This window comes from Dreissena polymorpha, chromosome 6 (assembly GCF_020536995.1).
Source record: "Dreissena polymorpha isolate Duluth1 chromosome 6, UMN_Dpol_1.0, whole genome shotgun sequence".
Classification (NCBI taxonomy): domain Eukaryota; kingdom Metazoa; phylum Mollusca; class Bivalvia; order Myida; family Dreissenidae; genus Dreissena; species Dreissena polymorpha.
The window spans coordinates 85,395,579-85,407,530 of record NC_068360.1 but is presented as its reverse complement, the minus strand read 5'-3'; the positions used below and the strand labels follow the sequence as shown (position 1 = coordinate 85,407,530).

Here is an 11,952-nt window from a genome sequence, read left to right as displayed (position 1 = left end):
TATTTGATGGTTATCCATGACTATTAAGACGATCATTCTCATGATTTCCGGTGTCCATTGGTAAGTTGGTCATGTTTATGGGTGGTGTTGTGATTTTTATATAACTTAACACACAATCATGTTACAAGTAGTTTGTTTATGGATTAATAGTAGCTGTATCAAATGTTTTATATGCCGCTTATTTGTGAATAAAATGTAAAAATATTTTAAGATTAACATGAGCAAGAGTGTCGTTTTTCCATTAAGATACTATTGTTGGAACAAGCACATGCACATAGTAACAAATCTTAGCAACCAATCAGAAGGGCCGATACTATGAGAACCATTGTACATGATAAAGATTACTAAAGGGAGCTAAGTCTAGCCAGTATTTTGTCAAGACAATGCCGATTTAAATGCAGTTTTCGTTGCTATGTCCAAGAATACACATTTAACAATAGATTGGCATATAAAACATGCGTGTTTTTGTATTTGTTCACTTCCAAAATTCGTACGTATTCATTAAGAGGGCCTACATCACGGATAGAAATGTTTATCTTAATAAAACCCACGAACAATCTCAATCGTGGCATCGCAAAGGCTTGTGAATGAACTATAGTAAATCGAAATCTTTGATGGTGTCTAAAACTGCACAAGAAAAAACCCAGCCCAAACAATAATACCGCAATCAAAGAAGCTCCTTTACACGAGCACGTAGGTATTTTATTTAAAAAATACAATTATTATTTTAAATAAAGAAAAATGCTAGAAATGTTATTAAATGAGAACACTTAAATTGAAGGGAAAAAAACGTAGTCATTTCAAACTATATAATTTTGATTTTATACTTCAATTTTGAATACGCTAATATTTATTTCATAATTGCACTGAGTACAATTCTATCCGAAAAATATCATCTGACAACATTCGACATGACGCTACGAGGAATGCTACGACACAACAGATAATAATTTAAAAGCTTATCTCACAAAGCGGTGGGAATCTCTTGCATTTGACACAAAAACCACAATAGTATTTTATTTTACAACATGAAAAATGCGTATATCCACGAATACTTCGAGCATTACACCACTTACATTGGGTGGGTCTCTTCATAACCAATAGCAGAATAGAAGAGGCATTCATCAACTACTATTCCGTTAGACAGTCTACATAAACACATTGCTACCTGTAAGTACTGCAGTCATGAAATTCGCTGCTAAAATAATAGAGTAATCTAGGAGAGCGATCATTTCTTATTCAATGACCAATATGCATAGAATTAATTTCTGCCATGTATACATTAAATAGATTGTTTCATGTATTTTTTTGTAATCCCATCATTTGTTGTTGTTTTTTACATGTAACCGATAGTATGAGACCCAATTGTAACAGTTTATGAGAACCAAGAGTGTATTTCAGCATTCATACGTAATAAACTTGTTTCCAGTCACAGTGTCACTCCAGTTGACTTGGCAACCGCGGTGGTCGTGCCCACGAGCGTTCAAGCACCATTTCTATGTCTATAAAAATAGAAGATACGAAAAAAGGTGTTGATTGCCACAACAATTATCATCAAAACTAGTTAGAGGCCCGTCGGCAATATGTCGATCATATTTTGCACTATGCGCACGTTTGACCTTTACATTTGCCCAATGGCGGACACGCCTTCTCCATATGGTGAGCATTCTTTGGTAAATCATTTTTACAAGTGCATGATGAATAAGGAAGTAACAGTCCATGTACAATTCAACTTGTCAAAATTGAACATGTGATATGTAAATTACAGTTTGGAACGGACCTGTGACACAATATTATTACCGTGACCTTTGACCTAGGGAGACGGTTTCATACATGCTACGCCTTCTCCACGTGGTGAACATGTGCGGTGAATACTTTTTAAATTGCATGATGCATAATGAAGGTAAAGTCATTATATTATGTTTGGCCAAATTTTAAATTTGATCTTAAAGTATAACTTTCACCTTTGAGATAGGATGTGGGGTGTTACACGCGTTATGTCGTCTCCTCATGGAGGTAATTTGAGGTAAGTAATTGAAACATTACGTAATAAATGACTAAGTTAAAGTCCGAAAACATACTTTAAAAAATGTAACATCTAACCTCTAAGTGCGACCTTGATTTTGAGGTAGGGAGACGGGCGTACACGTCGTTTCCACATGGTAAGTTATTTTTTAATCGTATGATGAATGATAAAGTTACATTCCAGAAGAGACATATATGCCCGAATTTAACTTTTGACCAATATGTAACCCTGTGTTTTAGGTAGGGAGACGGATTTAAACGCGACACGTCTTTTCATGACGCTGTGCATTTCTGTTAAGTTATTTTAAAATAGCAAAATGAACGATGAAGGTACAGTCCCGACAAGCTTGGACGTCGTTATGCAAGCACACACATGCACTCGACCACTGTGACTGTTATATCGAGATTTCCGTAAGCGGGTTCGACAAAAAGTCACATAATTTGCACGGTCGTTAATCACGGGCGCCACCTCTTTTGTGCGATGCATACATAAAGGCGCCAATGCTTCTTCCGAAGTGGCGCCTAGTACCGGTTGTTTTAAAATTTCAATGATAATTCTTCAGGATGAGTAGATTTTATATGTGTTTTCAACATATTTCGCAGTATTTGAAAAATCGGGAAATGTAGTGCGATTCAGCGACAATTAATTTATTCACAAACGTACAGAAACATAAAATCATAACCCATTTGGAAACGTGGGGACCTTTATCAGTTGTGCCACTGTAGACTTTTTGAAAGTAAATCGATGTGTTTTGCCTATGTGACGAGAAAATGTCCACCAGATTAATACGCTAATGACATCAAACGATTGTGTTCAACTTAAACTAGTTGTTGTATGCACAAATAAATTGGCTTCTTCTGGATCGTATCGATTATTTTGCATCTTTCCAAAAGAGATATAGCCAATGCCAATGAGGTGGCGCTAATGACAGGAGGTGGTGCTAATGCACGATATATGAACCATCACATTTGATAAATAATTTTCCTTTTCATATTTATTTTTATTTTTCAACAAACCTGTATATACGTAAACCTAAATCTATACAGAACAAGTACACATTCTAAACAAAAAGATGTAAATTTATTAATATAAAGTAACTGGCTCAATTAAGATGTCAGCAACCTGAACTAAACATAATGTACGATATAAACCCAAAATATTTATTATTCAATAAATCCAAAATCAAAATTTTCAACATTCTCAAATATTTCTTTTACAACAAATGCGTTTATACAGTAAAATAATTCACGAAATAATCAAAAGGGGACAAATCTAATCGAAATGCTTAATTCACTTAAAGGCAAAGATGTACGATACTTAATTAGGCAAAAATATGTCCTCACATCTCCAAAAAAATTAGGATAGCTCGGTCTTAAAACGTTACTTTTTGTATTATACTCGCATTACTTTCCAGTTTTATAGTATTTTAAATGAAAGAAATCTTTTTGCAATCCATGTTTAATCATAGTTATATAGACTTGAGTTTTTTTTCGATTATATTTCACTTTAATCGAATTAAGAAAAAAGATCGAATATTCAACCTAGAATACCACACACAAAAGTACGAACGGCAAAGAAAATTAAAACAGCTTAAAATGTGCATTGGCGCCACTTCCTTGGCATTGGCTCCATCTCGTTTAGAAAAATACAAAATTATCTATTAGATAGACAAATTGCCATTTTTTGTGTGCATGTAACAATTTGTACATTTTCAAGGCCATGGTTTGATGTCGTTCGCGATCGATTTCATTGGTTGGAAATTTGCTCGTCACACAGGCAAAGAACATCGATTTGCTTTCAAAAACTCCCCCATGACAAACTTATAAAGTCCCAACCACAGGTGGTTAGCGTGTGGCTATGATTAGTAACTTTTCTTAAAAGTTGACCCAGCATTTGTAAAAATATTGCAAGACATATACATTTCCAGAAAGGAAATTCATTTCTGCGTTGAATAAGACCGAGATCGTGAAAATTGCTGCACAATTGATGAAGATATGGCTGTTCAAAGCGATGCACCCCGTTTTGGGCTGATTGAGTTGCATACCTTGTTATATATATATATATATATATATATATATATATTTGACTCAAAATGATGTTTTCACTAATTAATATCATAGCCACACGCTAACCACCTGTGGTCCCAACGTTTTCAAATGGGTTGTGATTTTATGTTTTTGTACATTTGTGGATGATTGTGTCTTCGCTGAATCGCATTATTTTTAAAAAATGATGCGAAATATGTTTAAAAGAAACCCATATAAATCTTACCTACACTGTAGAATTGCCCGTGGTTTTTCAAAACATCCTGTCCTAAGCGCCACCTCGAAAGTAGTATTGGCTCATTTATTGATGCATCGCATAAAAGTCAAGTCAAGTCAAGTAAAATTTATTTTAAGTCGGCAAGAGTACATAACATAAGCTATACTTAGCTTTTGAACCGACATTTTTAACAAATGTACAATAATAACATATTAAAAAGAAGCTGTTAAGAGAGACAGTAAGATAATTTAAACATGGTTAAGACAAGCATTAATACAAAAGTGCATAATGGCATACATGGCATAAATGGCAAAGCATTTGTCAAGCAAAGGAAAGTAACTACACATAAACACAAAAACTGAGAGATTTATGCTAATAAAGACCATACGCCTACAATTAAATTAAAACAGTTTAAATAAATAGGGAAAGCATATCAGATAATAACATATTAAAAGCAGCCGTTAAACGAGACAGTAAAATAATTTAAACATAATTAATACAAGCATTAATACTTAGGGCAATATGGCATAACTTGCAGAGCATTTGTCGGGCAAAGGAGGTGACAAGATATAAAACATAAAAACTGAGAGATTTATGCTAATCTAGGCCATAGGCCTACGCATTAATTAAATCAATTTAAAAAATATAATAAGCATGCATGGCAAAGAGGCTTATAAGCACATAGTAGTATACATATATATATATATGAGATATCTATGCAGCACTAAGACAAGTCTAGCCAAATAAGCAGAACATGACAAAAGACAAAGCAAAATAATAAGCAAAATAATAAGCAAAGCAATAAGCAAGAGAAAGCATAACTAGAAAACATGTCAGGTCAGCAGTTCCAGTCTGCAGACTCGCTACCTGATAAGTTGGAACGAAGATATGGACAGCTAAGCCTGATTGCACCCTGAGCAGTTGCATATCTTGCCATTCCAACCTGAGATCAAGGTTTTAAATTGGCTGAAGGAGCCTGCTAGTCTGAATTCGTCAGGCAGCGAGTTCCACAGGACTGGGGCTGCATACCTGAAACTTCTCCTACCATAGTGTTCTGTCTTTACAGATGGAACCTGCAATATATTTGAGTATCTTAAGTTATGATTATTATTTCTTCTTTCAACTTAGTCATGCAGAACAAGTGGACATATTTTATTAACAATTTTAAAAGTTTCATTTGCCATGGTTCTTAATCTTCGAATGTGTAGAGGTGGTAAATTGGCTCTATTTAACAAATCTTCATAGTTACAAGCATAATCATCATAAACAAATCTCAAAGCTCTCTCTTGAATTTTCTCTATTTTCTGGGTGTTACTCTTTGTACAGAAGTGCCATGACAGATGACAAAACTTGACAAGATGAAAGTGTGAAATATTGTGAGTCTACTAAGTTTATTCAGATTACGACCAATTCTCTTTAGAACATTAAGTTGTTGAGCAGCTTTTTTTACAATTATTCTGGATGTGAGTATTGAACGATAGATTGTAATCAATATCAACACCTAACAATTTTACAACATCGTCACAAGAAATAATATTATTATCTATTTCAAAATTAGAAGTTTTATCATGTGTTTTTTTACCAACGGGTAGCGCCTGAAATTTGTCAGGATTTGCTTTCATACAATTAAAAGAAAACCAGTCAATAAGAATTTTACTTTCACTTTGTAGAGTACTTATCAATAGATCAAAATCTGGTGTAATAAAAGACAGTGTATTGTCGTCTGCATAGTTGTACAGAGTGCCATGTTCAATAAAATAGAAAATATCATTGATAAAAACATTAAACAAAATGGGACCGAGTATCGAGCCTTGTGGGAGGCCTTTTTTTATATTTGCCCAGTTGCATACGTGGCCACATACTTTAATTTGTTGCTTACGGTCTGTCAAATAGGAGCAAAGAGTATCAGTGGCCTTCTCAGAGAGTCCATAGGATGCCAGCTTACACAGCAGAATGTTGTGTGGAAGACAGTCGAAGGCCAGTCGAAGGCCTTGGACAGGTCCATTAGGATGGCGGCTACATACTGGTTAGAGTCCAAGGCCTTCTTCCAGGTCCTCCAGTAGCCTGAGAATGGTAGTCTGGCATCCATGTCCTCTCCGGAAGGCGCACACAAATAAAAGAGATGGCGCCCGTGATTAACAGTCGTGATTTAGTAAAAGCAGTTATTTAGAACATAAAGAAGGAACAAATTAAACCCAAAAGCAAAATAATATTTAATATTTTTAGATATTAAACACAAACGCATTTATCAAGAGCCGCAGTATAATAAGTGACGTCAATGCTTTGATGAACTAAGTTTTGCTTCTGTTTTTTTTGTTGTTGGTGTTGTTGCTGTCGTCGTTGTCTTGTAGTTTCACCACTAGCACAAAGGAACTATAATTGATGATCAATATATTTGAAATTTTGCATGATTTATTGATAAATGGGGGCTGTCCGATTAGCGGAGTGGTTTCACGCGCTTCTAACCTTGGCGACAATGGTTCAATCCCCACTCACCGAACAGGAATATTTTTCCAGTAAAAAATAAAAGCTAGCAATTATACTAATTCGACATCCATCCCAACTTTTAGGTTTCGAGTAAGTTAATTTTCTAGGAATGCCGGACCAGTCTCAGTGTCTACACATAATGCAGCCTCTGAAGCGGAAGGACCTCACGAACATACACACACAATATATACTATTGATTATGTTGTAGTTCAGAATAAGACACATTTATACGAAGAGTAATATTATTGGTGGTTTGTAACCCTTTGATTTTTTTAATATTTTTTTTTATTTAGATTTGTTAATTCATTTATAAATTAATAAAATAAAAAACAACAGTTTACTGATATTTTGATCTTTAATACATATTTTATTTGTTTTCTCCAAAAATGTTTACATCGGAAATCTCGCGAGATTTCGTCATTACGAGTTTTATTGACATTTTGTGTAATTTCGGTGTGGAATTAAACGACTGAATTAAAACAACAACCTAATGACATCGCAAATGCATTCATAAATAAGACAGGTAAAGTATTCTATCAGGGAAGACAAAGAATATGGTTTTGCACTGTCATGGTTAATCTATTGATAGAAAAATGAACGAACGCTTTTCGTTTCGGTGTCGGCCATGTTTTTCCGTCTAAGTTCTATTTCTGAACTGTCATCCAAAATAAAAAGGTTTTACATGTGTTCTCTTATAGTGTTTTTTTTTGTTAGCTACTTTATACAGTTTTCTAAATGTAAACCACGTTATTCTTATTGACATAAGTACATAATTTGAAACTAAACCTTAGCATTCTCTTTGACAGCTCTTGTAAGTGTTCTTTCAAAAGTGAAAGTTGAAGCAATCACCCAAAGAGAAAACCAGTTAGTATTACGTTAATGAAATGACAAAAATTTATGCAAACATCTTTTCTGAAGTGTGTTATTTTCAGTCAGCTTTAAGATTAAATATAGATGATAAAGAAAAACTTAAATATTGACAGCTTTAAATGCATAATGATGTGCATCATCATTAATATTCATCAGGAATGCCTATTCCTTATTTTCATAGTATCGGCCCTAATAGTATCTTGACTTTAACAGAAAAACACACAATAAGAAGTGCTGGAAAGTTGATGGTTTTCATTTTTTAGAAGTTGTTATTTATTTGATGGTTATCCATGACTATTATGACGATCATTCTCATGATTTCCAGTGTTCATTGGAAAGTAGATCATATTTACTCCAGGGTAATGCTATGATATTTAAATTATATAATGCACAATTATGTTAGTTTGCTTATGGAATAATAGTTATAAGTAGCTTTATCAAATGTTTTATATGCAGCTTATTTTTTAATAAAATGTAAAAATATTTTAAGAACAACATGAGCAAGAGTTTCGTTTTTCCATTAAGATACTAATTTTAGAACAAGCACATGCGCATACAGTACACTCCACGCGTTTTTCTGCTAGCGAGTGTTCACGCGGCGTTGGAAGAGCGAGGTGAACTCGATAAAACGCTCGGCGTTACGCCGCGTTCGCTAATTCCCACGGCGTGTATTACTTTAGGCTAGTCGGTAAATGCAGACACTTTCCATTCTTATCAGTGATCGCCGCGCAACGCCGCGTTAGCAGTGTGCTACTGGGCATGCCAAAAAATAAAAACATTGTTATAATAAATTGTTTAAATACTGTAGTACATGTATAAAAAAGATAATTGTATAGAAAATTAATACGTATAAAAATTATGTTTTTTAATTCACAGGTACGTCTACAATATGAATTAGTCTAATATAATACATTTGACAAATTAATATTTAAATCATAACACATATGACACAAGAATAAATGTTCCGTAAAATTTCCAAATGAGAATAATAATTCGTAATCCGAAACACATTACGGTTTTTAATTGTTAACACGACGTTTACAAATGCTTCCAATATACAGTCATGTATATTTCCCGACAAAAGCGCGCGAAAATTATGCTGTAATGTACAAGGTCAAGGTACAATGTATACTCCTGCAAAGCGTGCGTGTATTGATTTTTTTATACAAACTTTGTAGCGCAGAGAACATTGAATTTTGTTGATTTCGGTTAAAAGTTTCTTTGGTATTTATTAACGAAATTATATCGCGAATAAGTTGATATTTCCTCTAAAATAATTTCAAATTGAACACGCGGTATTTTAGTAGAGTAATTATTTTAACACTAATTGTATAGTAAACTGATTAAAGAAGACATCTGGGCGGAACTGGATTTTAAGTGTTTGACGTTATGAAAACACGCAAAGCTTGTCTACTGACCTATTGTGTAGACTGCTGTCTGCGGTGTTTTGACAAAAGGGATTAACATGTGTGAATGTCACTCTGCCGATTTGGTCCATAATTACTGGTAAACATTGTTTAGAATGTCGACGCAACAAGAATACAACTGTGAATATTAAATGCAATTATCAACTCAATACTTACCACCTTTTAGCAATCAATGGAATAACCTACAAACAAAGAGAAAATCAATGCATTATCGAGCAGAGAATTGACTTTGTTCCGACAATTAAAACCATTCCTTATGCATTCGTTGAACGTGTTTACTTGAGTAAGTTATGCCTGTAGACAGGAAGCGGCTTTTCTTTGATTACGTCAAACTGTCAATTCACACAGATTTGCGAGATTTTTAGGGTCCTTGTTCATTTGTATACATGTTCAGTATAGAAAATCACCTGCTAACATGAAAACTTTGGATTGAATTATCAAAATAAAAACAATGTTGCAAACTGTGTTTATATTTATTGGTAAGTATTAGTTAAAAGACGACGTTTTGTGTGTCGTAAATCAACGAGTTTTCTATACAACAACAACTACTTCTACAACCACGTCGGGATCGATCTATCTTGGTTGTTTGTTTTTTTTATTGTAAATATTATACTACATGTACATGTATGTACTTGTAATAAATGTAATTTTATTTTAAAATCAGGAAGTCAAACAAAATTAAATTGATCGTTATCTCGTAAAACGCGGCGTTTCCCCCGCGTTGCCAACGCCGAGGGCCGCCGCGTCGGCTTATCGGTTTTGCCGATCGTTAACCGCCGCGTCCAAAATCATGCAAACGCCGCGTATAGCGGGATTTTCTTAATCTCCCATCAGGTCGAAACCCGCGGAGTATGGAGGGAAATTGGGGAAAACGCGTGGAGTGTACTGTAGTTACAAATCTTAGCAACCAATCAGAAGGGTCGATTTTCTGAGAACCATTGCTTCTTTACAGTGCAGGGCCTGTTACGGTGTAGGCACCGGGAGTGGAGTGCTAGTAGCACTGTGGGAGGGCTGACTTAAAACCCTCGATTGTCTATGCGATGCTATTGTCTATGCGATTGTCATGCGATGCTATTATCAAGGCAGTGATTCATTTTGCCGTGCGTCCCGCTTGCCATATGCACGTTTTTTCTGGGGACAGGTCATTCTCAAACATGTGCTTTCTCTGGATGCATTGTTTTAAAAATCCGATTTTTTTATATCGTCAAAGTTATGCATGATACCGAGTTCGATTTGTGGAGATAAGCGAAACACATGTCAAGGCCGTTTTGAAAAGTAGAACGGAAGTCACATTACTACATTCGCAATGTAGTATGCATATTTTGATTGGTTGAAATATATCAATTATCCAATCAGTTACGGCGTTTAATCATAAGTTTGTTGGACATTTAATTTGCTGTCCCGGATGGTAAACAAAGAAAATGCCACTCAAAAAGGTTTTCACAATTGTTCCTTAACAATTTAAACTCGCTGTGTAGATATTTATCGATAACGCAGCCTCCATGTGAACCATGTGGTTTAAATGTGCCGATGCATGTGTATATGGACAAGGCCTTTCCATACGCACAAAAATTTTGACCTTTGTGACCTTAAACTTAGGGTCCGCATTTAGGTTTCGAAATCTGCATTTAGGTTTCGAAAAATGCTCATAACTTCTATGTGCCTTGAGATATAACCTTCATATTTGGCATGCATGTGTATATAGACAAGGCCTTTCCATACGCACAAACATTTTGACCCCTTGTGACCTTAAACTTAGGATCCGCATTAGTGCTGCAACAATATACCGGTATATCGGTATATATCGCAATACGCAATCCGCATATTGTATTGCGATACAATTTTCATCATACCGGTACGAAAATTTTACAAAAATTCATTCACATTTCGTCCAGAAAAGCCATCTGAAATAATGATTACAAGGTAAACAAAACAAAGCAGTGTAAATATTTTTTTCGTAAAAATAGCATTCTGAAAGTTTATTATACGGAGTAGCGTTGTTACATCGGAGCATTCGTTCGATGCTTTTGAACAGATTATCGTTGAATTATTTGCGCACAGCTGTAAATGTTTCGTTCGATTCTGAATTGAGCATTATTAAATTTGTAATTTGAATTTCGGAAATATGCTTCCAAATTTTAATGCTAATTCGACAATAAAAAATAATAGTGTCAAATTAAAAGTGCTTTATCCTTTGTCTCAATAAAAAGCGCGCAAAAATTATACAGACATGTAGAACATCGCACGGAAAGTATGGGTGTATTTTGTGTTGTATAAAAACGGGAACATCACGTCAGGTGAATTACGCGTGTTCAGTGGAAAAAACCGCCCCGGTTGGACGTTATTTCATCACATCTTTAAATAGTAACGAATGCCAAAATGTATTTGATACTTAAGGAAATTTGCGAATGTTTGTGTTTCTTGTTATTCTTGAGCACATTTATAGTAAATATATACAAGATTTTGCTTTAAAACTGGAATATACGGGATTATTGGGTAATTGGCTAATATATTGCGATACATTGTATATTGCAATACGGGTTTTTGAACTGACAATATATTGCAATACGGTTTTTGGCGTGTTGTTGCAGCACTTATCCGAATTAGGTTTCAAAAACTTCTCATAACTTCTATCAAAGCGTTTATAGGGGGCATATCAGGGCTTAACACTAACTTGTTTTTCAACTAGCCCATTCGGGCTTGTAAATGCAGAACCTACTAGCCCTGACCAATCTTTCATGTGCCCTGACCCAAGTATTATCAAAACCTTTATATTTATCATTATACCCCCACAAACGAAGTTTAGAGGGGTATATAGAAGTGAACTTGTCGGTGGGTCTGTCTGTCTGTCGGTCCGTATTAAGTGTCCGCTCTCTTATT

At 34.8% G+C, this 11,952-nt stretch overlaps 1 protein-coding gene across 1 annotated transcript in view; it reads left to right on the top strand.

The window, feature by feature from the left end:
* Positions 1–7,177: 7,177 nt before the first annotated feature.
* Positions 7,178–11,952, top strand: part of LOC127833288 (probable ubiquitin carboxyl-terminal hydrolase FAF-X) — a 101,439-nt gene continuing 96,664 nt past the window's right edge. Inside the window, exon 1 of the mRNA XM_052358461.1 lies at positions 7,178–7,298. The gene's annotated coding sequence lies outside the window, so the exon portion shown is untranslated. The remainder of the gene's footprint in view (positions 7,299–11,952) is intronic.